Genomic DNA, 14,190 nt, shown 5'->3' on the forward strand with positions numbered 1-14,190 from the left:
GCAGGATGAGATCCATTATAGGAGAGTGTGATTGTCCAAAGTGCTCACCTCCAGAGTTAGGTCAATCTCTTTCATAATTTATTATATCCTGAGATTCATGGATTTCACAAAAACTTATTTTTAATAGGTTGAGAATAGATAATGATAATAATTGAAGAGAAAAGAAATATCATGATTGAAATACTTTTAAAAATATAAAAAAGAGGTGCGCTAGGTGGTAAGAGGATAAAGCACCAGCCCTGGATTCAGGAGGACCTGAGTTCAAATCTAGCCTCAGACACTTGACACTTACTATCTGTGTGTTCCTGGCAAGTCACTTAATCCCAATTGCTTCACAAAAAAAAAAAAAAGAAAAAAAAGAATATCGGAAGACTTGTATGAATGGATGCAAAGTTAAGTGAGTAGAACCAGGAGAACATTTGTGCCACCTGCAACAGGTGTGTGTGAGTAAATGTTTAACAAATTGGCCCTCTGAGGAAAAAAAATACATTGATTACAGTTTTAAATTTAACATTTTCTCCATTTTTTCTTATGTCCAAACAATCAACAAAATAATATGCAAAGCCTTGATTTGTAGCATTTGCTAATATCTAAGGTATAAATGTTCACAATGAAACTTTACCTAATCTGCAGGTTTGAGGTGAGCTCCGGCACACCATTAGATAACACTAGAAGAAAAGACTTTGAAAGTCTTAAGCAGTGATCCATTCAATGACCAGTCATAATTCTGGAGGACCAATGATAAAGCATGCCACCATCATTTGGCAAAGAGGTGGCAGATTAGAGATGCAGCATAAGATGCACATTTTTTGCATATGACCAACATGTGACTATTCCTATTTGTTACAAGTTTGTTTTTTAAATAAGGGGTTGGGAGGAGATAAATTATTGATAGTAATGCCCAAAAAAATGAGGACAAAACTAAAAAATAAAAGGTGTCATTGAGGTGTTTTTCAAATGCATACAAAGAAGAAAAGAAACGGATTTTTTTGAAGGAGACACAGAAAAACCAGACAGCTTTGATCGAAAACAAATCCCTGAATTTATTATGTGCTTTAAAAAGCTGTCTATGAGAGTCACCGGTTCCATATCCAATATTTCTTTTTTTCTCTTCTTTTATGTAGAAATGTTAATGTTTACTGGTTATGTGAAGATCACAATAATAAAAAATAAAAATTTTGAAAAATTCTCCTTAATTCCTAACTAGTCAGGACCCTGCTTAAGGTTGACCCAGGAGCACTCAAAGTAAAAATCCTATCCCAGAGGCAAAGGGAAAATCACTTTTCCTGAAAAACTATAATAAGGTTGAAGTAACTGCTTCTGAGAAACATTGGTGTTCTGCCTGGGAGAGGAAAAATATTCATTCTGTTTCTAATTATATGTTTCATTACCTTTCATTAGTCTGTGGGGCTTACATCGAGAGTTAACATGTGTCCTGTTTATTCATGTCCTGATTCTCTGTAGCTGGAATTTTTCCCTTGTGAGTTTGTTACCTCCAGTAGAGCTCTTTTTTGCCTCCTTTTCACTAGGGTCTCATGGACACTGAGGGTGTGGTCTTTAGAATGTCCGATGGCATTATGTACATTGGGAAGTTTCTATTAGCTTTGGCTTGAAAGACTTATGCTTAATGCTGGGCCACATTCTTTCCTTCCCCCAGCTCTTCTCTACCCCATTGTGCTATCCAGGCACCTTGGTTACCAGCCTGGCCCTCCATACTAGCCTCCATTTATCCAGAGCTTTAATATGAATCAAATAACCTTGATAAATGGATCACAGAGCAGACACAGCTGCTTCTTCTTTAATAAACGATATTGCTTATTCAAGGCATAACATGACTGTAGAACCAAATTAGGAACATAAATCCATTTCAGATAGAGACTGGATCTGTGATTTTCTTGGTATCAAGAATTTCCAGATGAGGAAATTCCCTATACCAATGCAAGTGGGAAACTTGTCTATTACAATTTTTCTAGACAGTCGCTTAGAGTACTGAGAAGTTAAGTAACTTTCCCAGTCACATGGCCAGCAAATGACAGAGGCTGGACTTGAACCCAAGAATTCTTACTTTGAGACCAGCTCCCTTTCAATACAGCACATTGGTTCTATTCCATCTTGGGGACATTGAAAGAATTAGACAATTATTTTCATTAAAGAAAAGGGAGGAGGTTAGGGATATAATCAATAAAATGTTATTAGTGGCTTTGTATGTGAATATATAAAATTATTCCTGAAAGGAAAAAAAGCAAAATTTTGGTCAATAATAAAAAAGAGGACTGACCTTTCAATTTGTGGTTGGAAAGGGAATAGGATCATTTATTTCTCTGGCAGGTCCAACTACAACCTGACTTTGCTCGCTAAAGATTAAATACAGGTATATGTACATTTCTATATACCAGGCCTGTTTGTGGCCATATAATACATTTTCGTTCATATTCATTAAATAGAATTCTTGATCAACACAAATGATAGCTATAGTTTGATCATTTTCCATATACATATCAGAAAATTTGGGCTGATTAACTATGTCTTACAGCATTCCCATACTGTACAATTACAGGGCCTCCACCAAACAACCAGTTGCTAAGCCATGACTGACATTCAAAGTGAATATTTTACTTATTCTTTATCAGCTCAGAGGACGCCATCATGAACAAGTGGGAAGAGCTCCAGGCAAAGAGCCAGAAAATCCAAGTTCTAGTTATTTAATTTCTCTGGATTTCCATTTTCTTCATCTTTAGATAAGGTTGAACTGGTTGGTTTAGGGCATCATCATCCTCACTGTTTTGTTTTCCCTTACTTCTGTCCAGTTACTAAGGGATTTTAATGCATTCTTAGATGCTCCCTCAAAATCCACAATCGCTTAACTCCTGAGCTTCCTTAAATCCCATAACCTATGCCTGCATTTCTCTTCCACCACACACACAGGGTGACAGTATTACCAACCATACATCATGTGCTAGATGGCATCATTTTTCATAAATGTCTGACTTCCCTAATTATAAACTCTGATATTCTCATACCTTTTAGCATTCCAACTCCTACATATATTCACCTTTATCAAAACCTCCAATCCCCACACTCCTTAAGACTATCTATAGATATTATTTCTGTTCTAAATTCACTTTCTTTCCTTTCTAATATCAGTCTAACAGTTAGCTATTTCAGCACTACACTGACTACTACTCTCACATCATATGTCACTCTCCTTCTATCAACCTTTAGCCCAGGACTACTGCTAATCTCTGTTTCTATTCACCAGCCAGAGGAGAAAGTTTCACAATCATATTGACTGGATATATTAAAAATCCATGTTATCCAAACTCAACCAGGCTCTCACTGCAACAAGGCACTCCTATTGCTCCTTAACATATTTCCCATCTCACTCCCCACAGTGGCTGTTCCATATATTCTCTTTCCTATTCAAGTCTTTCACACTTCCCCTTCCATTCTATTTCTCAGTTGTTGATCTTGCCTATTGCATTACTGAGAAAATTAAGACCATTTTGAAGGTCGTGTTTAACTGGAATATTTCCTATGCAAAGTGAAATTGTATGAAATAAAACTGGAAAGCAGGTCGAAAGCAGATTTTGAAGAATCTTAAATACTAAATTAAATACTAATTGTGCTCCTTGGACTCTCTTCAAAGAAAACTGGTATCCTTACACAATTCATTCAAGTTACCATCATCATAACCCTGACCCAGAATAGGTATTTGGTTATCTTTTTAAATAATAGAGGTGGCAGGATTGAGCAGTGAATAAAGTTCTGGGCTAATCAATATGTCCCAACTTCAAATCTGACTTCAGATACTAATTAGCTGTATGACCTCAGACAAGTCATTTACCCTCTATTTGCTTCAATTTCCTTATCAATAAAATGGGGATAATAATAGCCCCTAATCCCCAAGAGTTGTTTTGAGAATGAAATGAGATATGTTTAAATCATTTAGCACAGTGACTGACACATAGTAGACACTATATAAATATTATTATTATTATTATTATTGCATATCTTGAAATTCCATGGCTATAGCAACAACCCAAATCTCACAAGGTCTGAATTTCTAGACACTCTCAATTTGTGAAGCAGTCTGATCCCATGAATCAGGGATTAGTGTGTTATACAGAAGACCTGAATTCAAATTCCTCTCCAAACACCTCCTAATCTTGTGACCCTAGATTGTCACGATGTATCTGAACTTCACTTTCTTCATCTTCATAGGAGCAATGATAGTAGCCTTACTCTATGGGATTATTTTAAGGGTCAAATTAGATTACATTCTTTGTAATCCTATAGCATCCTTTTATTTTTCCACCTCATTTGGGATCTGGGATTTTAATCAGTGCAGAGAACTTCCCATGAGGAAATTCCTCCACTAATGGAGATAGCCAACTGGTTCAGTAATTGACAATGTGAGAGATTATTGATCAATCAATAAACCTTTATCTGTTTTTTGTTTTTTGTTTCATCAAGGCAAAGGGGGGTTAAGTGACTTGCCCAGGGTCCACAGCTAGTTAAGTGTCAAGTGACCTGAGGCCAGATTTGAACTCAGGTCCTCCTGAATCCAGGGGCCCATTGCTTTTAATCCACTGCACCACCTAGCTGCCCCAATAAACCTTTATTAAGCACCTACTATATGCCAGACACTGTGTCAATTGTTAGAAGCACAGTGTTGGAGTTTGCAAACCTTATAATATTATTTAAATGTAGTTGTTATTATTAATTATTATTATTATTATTAGCAGCAGCATCAACAACAAAAGTGATGCCTATGGGAACTAGAAACAGAAGCAACCTCCTAACAGTAATTCTCTGAAGTTGATGTAACTATAGGGGAAAAGTGCCAGGGTCACAGTCTATTTCAGATTTGATCATCCTTATATTTTCCCAGAGAGAGACCTTGGTATACCTGACCTTTGCCAAGTCTAATAAGCCCAAGCAGGCAGCCCACCCCTCCCCATTCCCATGCCCATCACCTCAGTAAACAGAACAGCCCACCCCCCACCTGTTGGTGAAAGAAGGAGGAAATATGAGAAGCAATTTTCAAGTAAACCGCTGTCACCTCCTTATGGGCCATGCTGTGAACTCTGTGTGAAATCACCCCGAATGGAGATCACTCCCAGCAATTCATCCCTGTGGAGACTGCTCAGGTTTTTTCATTCTTAGAGAAATCTCCAAAGCATCCACGGCTTCCTCTTTGAAGCACAATATAATTAGAGAGGAGAGCTCCGTTTTCCAGGCAGATTAAAATGATAGGTTCTTAGTGCTTACAAAAACTGTGATGTTCAATTGAACATCTTTCAGATGCCCTTTCTTTTACTTTCCAAAGTGAGCTGATTCAAAACTCAAAACTTTTGAAATTATATCTTCCTAGCTAACGAATGGGACTTTTTATAGGCTTAACCACTTGCCTCTCCTGCTCCCATGCCACAAATCTCATTAAATTGCCTTTTAATTGGTCCTTTGCCCTCAAGAATCTCTAGTCTCCCTGGTCTACCTGCTAACATTTTTGACACTTTTGTTCAAGGGGAAAATAAAAACGTCAATTTTACAGACACCAATGCATAGACATTACAGAATTTGACACCACCTGCTCCATATAATGGTGCTGGGTGCTGTACCTGCCTCTCACTCTCCTCATTTATATTTACAAGCTCTCCTTTCATATGTCAGATCAGTCAGTCAGCAAGCTTCATTCAATGCTTACTATGTTCAGGGTACTGTGTTTTGTGCCTAAGCCTGAGGATAAAGAAAAGGCAGAATCATGGTCCGTAACCTCAAGAAATTCAGTTCTTTCCTATTTCCCTTTCTCCATTCTTCTACCCTACACAACTCCCTTCCCTGCCCCACCCCAATGCACACCCCTATTATGGCTACAAATATTACTGTTCTCCCCAGAAATCGCTGTAGAATCTCTTTTCACTCAGATACATTCAATTTCCCACATGTTCTGCTAAACCTGTGATCAGGAAAGTCATTAAACCATCCAAATCAAGACATGGGTTTCAGGACAATGTTGGAATAGAAAGGAACCTTTATTGAAACAGACCCAAGGTTTATGTTGTTTAGGAAATCCCTTGAACTGGGTCATCTCTTTCATCAGGTGCCAAAAGAAGGGGGCTGGAGGGATCATGCACTGTGGTATAAAAGTGTCCCATCAAGCTGTCAGAATAAAGAAACTGTCAGACTCATGGGAAATACAGACAAGCTTTACTCTTGCCTGCCTGTGTGATCCTTTTCCCATTAGATTCTGCTTTTCTGAAATGGCTGAGAGAGATTGCTCATTTATTTTTCAAGGCTCAAATGAGATTCTACCTTGCCCAAGAAGTCTTTCTTTTTTTGGTGGGGCAATGGGGTTTAAGTGACTTGCCCAGGGTCACACAGCTAGTGGTCAAGAGTCTGAAGCCAGATTTGAACTCAGGTATCCTGAATCCATAGCTGGTGTTTTATCCACTTCAACACCTAATTGCCCCCCATGAAGTCTTTACTGATCCCCACCATGCCCTACTATGATCCCCCAGGTTTGGAGTAAGGGGACCTGAATTTTTAATTCTACCTCTGTCCCTTATTAACTTGTGTGAACTTGGGCAAATCACTTCAACTCTTGGAACCTCAGTTTCCTCATATGTAAAAATGAGGAGGCTAGACTTTAAGCACTTAGCACAGTGCTTGGCATACAGTAAGTGCTAATAATGCTTATTGCATTCAAGGTCCCTTCTAGTTCTGTGATTCTAATCCTAAGAAAATTATGAAGCATCAGACTTCAATTCAACAGATATTTATTAAGTGCATTTTGTTGTTCAGTCGTTCAGTCATGTCTGACTTCATAACCCTGTGGACTTGTCAACATGAGGTTTTCTTGGCAAAGACACTGGAGTGGTTTGCCATTTCCTTCTCTAGCTCATTTTACAGATAAGGAAATTGAGGCAAACAGGGTTAAATAATTTGTCCAGGGTCACACAGTTACTAAATGTCTGAGGCCAGCTTTGAACTCAGATCTTCCTGATTTGAAGCCCTGTGCCTTATCTACTGTGTCACATAGCTGCCCCTCATTAAGTGCTATTATGTATGAAATAGTATATATGCTACAGAGGACAAAGTACTGGGCTTAGAGTCAGGATTATTGAAATTACACTTTCGATACCTACTATATCTGTAACCATTGACAAATCAGTTAATTAAAGTGAGCTTCAATAAACTCCCTAATGCTTGCCTAACAGGCTTATGGATAGTTTTTGTCATTTTTCATTTAAGAAAAAAAACCCTGAACCTTGGAGCTCATCCCCATGATTGATATAATATGTAATAGGGGTAATGGACAATCATGGTCACGTGAGAGCCCACTTCGGATGAATGAACAAGAATGATATAAGAATTAGGGTCCTGCGGTTCCCAGGAAGGATTGTTGTTGTTGTCCTTCAGTCTCAAAGGGGACCATGATATTGGGAGGTGATGTCATGACTTGCAGTGAATTGGATTTAAGTGAGGGATCAACCAACCTCACTCTCTCTTTCAGAGCCATCTGGGTCAGGGGCATGAGGATATGAGATGAGAAGATGCTCCTGGATGTTTTTAAGGCAATTGGGGTAAGTGACTTGGCCAGGATCACACTGCTGCTACGTGTCTGAATTGAGATTTGAACTTAAGTCTCCCAACTCCAGGCCAGTGCTTTATCCACTACACTCACTAGCCCCTCCAGAAAGGATGGAGAACAGGAGAAAGTCTACAGTGACCTTTATCAAATATCTTTCTTCCAAGGTCAAGAATTACCATCTAGACTCAAAAGTGTGGTTTGTTCCTTCTTAGAAGACAAGAGAAAGGAACTCAGGCAATGCCTTTCCACTTTCCAAATTATCAGTGAGAAGAAATGATCTTTCAAAAATTGGGGGAAAGGCTTCAAGGAAAAAAGAAGGGGGGAGAAGATATATAGTGGGACAGGAGAGAGGCTTAATTGAAGCCCTTCTTGACCCCCCCCCACTCTCAGCTGCTAGTAATTTTTTCCTTCCAAAACACCTTGTATTTATTAGGCATATAGGTACACATCTACATTGCATCTTCCCTTTAAATACAAGCCCCTTTTATAGGGATCCTTGGAGGGTATTTGTCCTTATATGCCCCAATGTGGTGCATAGTGCCTGGCCTAACATAAGGGTTAAATAATATTTCTTGATTTGTTAATGGAGGAAAAAAGTATAATTATGATGTTGTCGCTAGAAACAAGAGTTGGGTCCTCTACGGGGGAGGTTACTGCTTCTGCTCCAAAGCATGGTGCTAGAAATGCTCAATGGTGCAGATCAATAGTTAAGGGGTCATAAGAGGAATCCTGGACAGTGACTTCCTGCTGAGTGGGATGGACTCTACTTGACTCAAGAAAGGAGCACTCAGGCAGAGGCTCGAAGTTATAGGGGCAGATTTAGGCTTGACATAAGGGACAAGTTTTCTGTTAGAGCCATCCAGAAGAGGATAACGGGATGGCTCACACAGTAGTGGGTCATCCCTCATTAGGGTCTTCAAGGAGAGGATGAATGACTACATGGAAGAGTGTGGCAAGGAAAGGATCCATGTTCACACTCAGACTGGTCACTAAGATTTCTTCTAATTGAAAGATTCTAGAATGCCCTTGAGGCATGTGAGGTGATGCAATGTGAAGATCTAAGTTCAGATCTTGTTCCAGATACTTAGGAATTGTATGACTCTGGGAAAGCCATTCAACCCTGATAACCTCAGTTTCCTCATCTGTAAAATGGGAATAATGACATCACCTGCCTCAAATGGTTGTTATGGGGAGATCATGAGATAACATGTAAATATATTGCAAATGAAAAATGCTACCTATTATTACTCTGAAAACTCGAGCTGTTTAGCTTGTAGGAAAGAATTACTAAGGACATGATAACTTGCTTCAAATATTAAAGAGTTATGGCATGGAAGACTATAGGAAGAGACTGGGACCCTATGATTTTATTGCTACCAAAGTAGTATCCCTCTGCAGGGACTCCTGGGTGGGGAAAATTCCCACCACCAATAAAGGTTAGCTCCTTCTCTGCAATTTATAGACAGTGCCTAAAGCCCCTGAGGAATTTTTTTGGTTGCAAGGACTGGTTCTTTATTCTCTATTCCACGCTGCCTCTCAAGTGAAATAGGGATTAGATGTATTTTGGTTGGCTTCAGAGGACAGAACTAAAAGTATCCTAAGAGTTTGTGCTGTACAAAAACAGGAAAGGTGGTGAGTTCCCCTGTCCCTGGAAGACTTCAAGCAGAGGCAGGATGAACATTTGCGGGATGTTAGAGAGGGAATATCTAATCAGGCAGGGCAGATAGTGGCACAGGAGATAAAGTGCCAAGCCTGGAGTCGGGAAGATTCATGGTCTTGACTTCAAATCTGGTCTCAGACACTTACTAGCTCTGTGACCCTGAGCAAGACACTTACCCCTGTTTGCCTCAGTTTTCTCATCTGTAAAATGAGGTAGAAAAATAAACCGCAAGCCACTCTAGTATCCTTGACAAGAACCCCCCAAATGGAGTCACAAAGATTTGGATACAACTGAACAACATTATTTGAATTCTATGACCTCTGAGGTACCTTCCAATACTTAGATGCTCTGACTTAGCAAGACCACAGCTTCATAGTAAAGACTGTGTTTTTGCCTTCCCTTGTATCCCAAACACTTAGCACTGTGCCTGACACATTATGTACTTAATAAATTCTTGACTGACTGCCTGACCACAGCAAAACTGGGAAATTGTCCAAGTTGAGAAATTGTAAGGTAACCCTCATTTAGCCCTTTCTATTTCTTTTATTTATTACTTCAGTCTTAAATGAATCCATTTGGGCTGTTCCATTCACAGCCTCTGGCAACTCTTGGACTTTCAAACTTCTGATGAAAAAAAAGTAAGAAAGACATTACCTACCTCTGGAAATTTATAAATGACTTCAACATTCCCTTAATTTATTTTAATATTGCAAAAGTTGCTATGAAGTACAAATTGGACCACATGGGCTTTTTCCCCTTTATACTAAAGCCATTTTTGTATGGGGAACCACATATGTTAATCAAAAGCCAAAAGCTGAAACTGTCTCATGAGTTCCACCAATAAAGCCACTATAATCTAAAGCATACTGGGCCATGGCTTCTCAAGACTGGCAATTATACCCCTGTCATTGCCTTGATGAATTCCTCAGATGGGGACTGAAATGGATGGGCACCAGAAAGGGAGAAACCAATTTGACAGGGGAATGAACAATTCTGAAATTTGACCTATTCAGAAATAGAAGGGAAAACTTATTGTGATACCTGTTTCTCTCTTTCAGTTTCTGCATTCTCTCCATATTCTCCTTTCCTGCTAAATGAAATAGTGGTTAAGTGCTTAGCACTGTGCCTGGCATGTAGCAGTCACTCTCCATAAATGCTTATTCCTTCCAGTTCCCAACCTTACACCATGCATACGTCTGGATGATAATTGAGGTTAGGAACAGTGAGATGCCTAATCTGTATAGAAAAGTAACTCCAGAGACTATAGAAGTGTGAGCTTTTCAGTGTTCTTGTAAAGAACTATTGTAAACTAAACATAGGAAGGTATACACACATGCAGGCATCCACCACACACACATTATATATATACACATATGATCAATCACAGAATACATCTATATACACATATGTACACGTGTGCAATATGCACCCATAGATGTATACATGTTCACATGCATGGTATGCAAGCATTCCATGACGTGAGTCTGACTGAATGATACACATGTTGAGTGTTTTCTTGGAGTCTATTTGTTTTGACAGAGAAAGGAGGTAATGACAATTTTCCCCCCAAGACTAGCTATAAATTCTCCCATTCCCCTTACTCACTAGTCATAGGGGAGGGAAGAAAGAGTGAGGCTGGTGACTTTGCACAGCCCTCCCTCACTTAAATCCAATTCACTTGCAAATCATGACAACACCTTCCTAATGGCATGGTCCTCTTTGAGGAGAAAGGACAATGATCTGTGAACAGTAGCTTCCCCACTGGGGACCCAACTGGCCCATTCCTGTTAGGCAACACAACTCGCTCCTTCCTTCCTTCTTTCCTTCCTCTTCCCTTCACTTTCTTCCTCTTACTTTCCCTTCCTCCTTTACTCACTACCTTCCTTCTTTCTTTCTTTCTTCCTTCCCTCCCTTCCTCCTCTCCCTCTGTCCACATCAGGAATTATACCCTTACTTGCAGGTGCTCTGCCCAAAGGGATATAAATTTTGATCACTGAAACCTCACAAGATGTCTTGGAGTTTAAAGGCTAGGTTTCTTTTTTTAAAGATCATGCCTTAAACTCAAATCACTTTGGCTCTCAATTGGTCAACAATAGCTCTAAACCCAAGCCTCACTTGGCCACTGTTTCAGTTGATGGGTTAGAGTGAGTGTAAATATTTTTTTTTGGCCAGAAACCCTAAAGGTCTTCCCCTCCCAAACTGATTTTGTTTTTTGGTTTTGTTTTTTTGTGACTGGGTAAAAGAAGCGCCATTCTTTGCCTCATTCTTACCTAAACTTAATCAATGAATGGATGTTGCCTCAGTCAAACTGAGACCAAGAAGAAATACCTTAACTTCAAAAAGCTAGGGTCTCCCACTGCATCAGAGTCTATCTCCATCATCCTTAGCTATATCTTGCCACTGAACTCCGATGGCTCTAGAGGAGAGAATGTGAGCCAGTGACTGCCACTCAACTCTGCCTCACTTAAATCTAATTCACTTGCAAGTCATTATACAAACCTTTCTGGATTCATGGTCCTCTTTGAAAATGAAGGACAAACATATTGAAGGACTGGAAATATTTCTTGCTCCCCTTGACACTGATAGACTCTCCCTCTATCACCATCACTACGTGGATGCTCTTCTTTTGAGGTTCAATGCTATATAAATACACAGACAATCCACAATCCTTGGTGGCCCATTATGATACCAAACACTGATACCTAACTGATTTTTAATGTCTACCTGGACGGTCTCCCTCTCTGCAGCCAACTGCTATTCCCATAGGATCAGGACTTTCACATATGTGCTGGAGTTTCTTCAAGTACTCTTACTTCATAGTTACCCGCGAGTCCCATCCATATCCCATGAGGATTGTTGTCCCCTTGATCTCAGCCCACACCCACAAAAGTTCCAAGTCATGTTAATGAACTGAAAAATTCCTTTATTTGATGATAAGCTTTTTATTTTATTTAGCAACGAACATTTATTTAATTTTTTTCCAGTTACATGTAAGGGTAGTTTTCAACATTCATTTTCATAAGATTTAGAGTTCCAAATTTTTCTCCCTCCCTCCATCCCTTCCTTCCCCCCTCCACAAGACCACAACCAGGTTATATATGTACAGTCCACAAGTTCTCTTTTTATCAGTTCTTTCTATGGGGGTGGAATAAGCTTCATCATTAGTCCCTTGGGGATGTACTTGGGATCATTGCATTGCTGAGAGTAGTTAAGTCATTCACAATTGCTCATTGAATAAATACTGCTGTCACTATGCACAATGTCCTCCAAGATGTGCTCACTTCATTATATGTCAGTTCATGAGTCTTTCCAGGTTTTTCTGGGATCATCCTGTTTGTCATTTCCTATAGCACAAGACCATTCCACCACAATCCTATACCACAGCTTCTTCTGTCATTCCTCAATTGATGGATATTCCCTTGATTCTTAAATCTTAGCCACCACAAAGAGTTGCTATAAATATTTTTGTACACATTTTCTCCCTTTTCTCTTTTTCATGATTACTATTGTTAACCATTTCCCTTCCATCTATTCCCTTCCCCATGATATTTATTCTATTATCCATCTTCTTTCATCCTATTCCTCTTCAAAAGGGATTTGCTTCTGTCTGTCCCCTACCCCAATGGGCCCATCCTTCTTTTGCCCCTCTCTCTTTATCCCCTTCCCCTCCTATGTTCCCTGCAGGTGCTAGACAGATTACACCACCCAATTGATTGTGTATGTTATTCTCTCCTTGAGCCAATTCTAATGAGATTGAGGTCTTTAAGCCAATTCTGAGGAGTGTTAGGCTCATTTACTGCCCAATTTTTTTTTTTTTTTGTGTGTGTGTGTGTGTGTGTGTGTGTGTGTGTGTTATTCCCTCCTTGAGGCAACTCTGATGAGTTTAAGGTCTTTGAGACTTTTCTGATGAGTGTAAATTCATTTACTGCCCCCTATCTCTTCCCCCACTCCATAAGCCTTTTCCTGTTTCTTTTCATGTAGAATTTCACCTCTTCCCTTCCCCCTACCCCAGTGCATTCCCCCCTCACCCCTCAACTTAACCCTAAAGATTCATCATGGGACAGCTAGGTAACACAGTGGACGAAACCATCCACCCTGGACCCAGGGAGAATCTCATACAAAACCGTCCTCAGACGCAAGACAGTCACCCACTGCACAACCCCAAGTATGTCCCCCAACTCCAATTTTTTTATGGTTCTCTAGGGTCTTGTATCTTAAAAGTCAAATTTGCCATTCAGGTCAGGTCTTTTCATCACAAATACCTGAAAGTCTTCTTTTTCATTAAAGTCCCATTTTTTTCCTCTGAAAGATTATGATCAGTTTTCCTGGGTAGATGATTCTTGGTTGTAATCCCAATTCCTTTCCCATCTGGAATATCATATTTCATGCCCTACAGTCCTTTAATGTGGAAGCTGCTAGTTCTTGTGCTATCCCTGACTGGGGCTCCACAGTACCTGAATTCCTTTCTTTTGGGGCAGCTTGCAATATTTTTTGATTGACCTGAGAGCTCTGGAATTTGGCTATAATATTCCTAGGAGTTTTCTTTGTGGGATCTTTTCTGGAGGTGATCAGTGGATTCTTTCAATTCTATTTAGTTTCTGCTTCTAGGATTTCAGGACAATTTTCCCTGAGAATATCTTGGAACATGATGTCTAAGCTCTTTCCTTGATCATGGTTTTCAGGTAGACCAATAATTTCAAATTATCTCTCCTGGATCTATTTTCCAGGTAAGCAGTTTTCCAAGAAGATATTTCACATTGCCCTTTATTTTTTATTCATTTGGATTTGCTTTATTGTGTCTTGGTTTCTCATTAAGTCACTGGCTTCTATTTGTTCAATCTTAATACTTAGGTAATTATTTTCATCAGAGAGCTGTTCCATTTGGCTTTTCAAGCTGTTGACTTTTTTCTCATGTCTTTCCTGCATCACCCTCATT

The sequence above is a fragment of the Dromiciops gliroides genome, chromosome 5 (assembly GCF_019393635.1).
Source record: "Dromiciops gliroides isolate mDroGli1 chromosome 5, mDroGli1.pri, whole genome shotgun sequence".
NCBI classification, from domain to species: domain Eukaryota; kingdom Metazoa; phylum Chordata; class Mammalia; order Microbiotheria; family Microbiotheriidae; genus Dromiciops; species Dromiciops gliroides.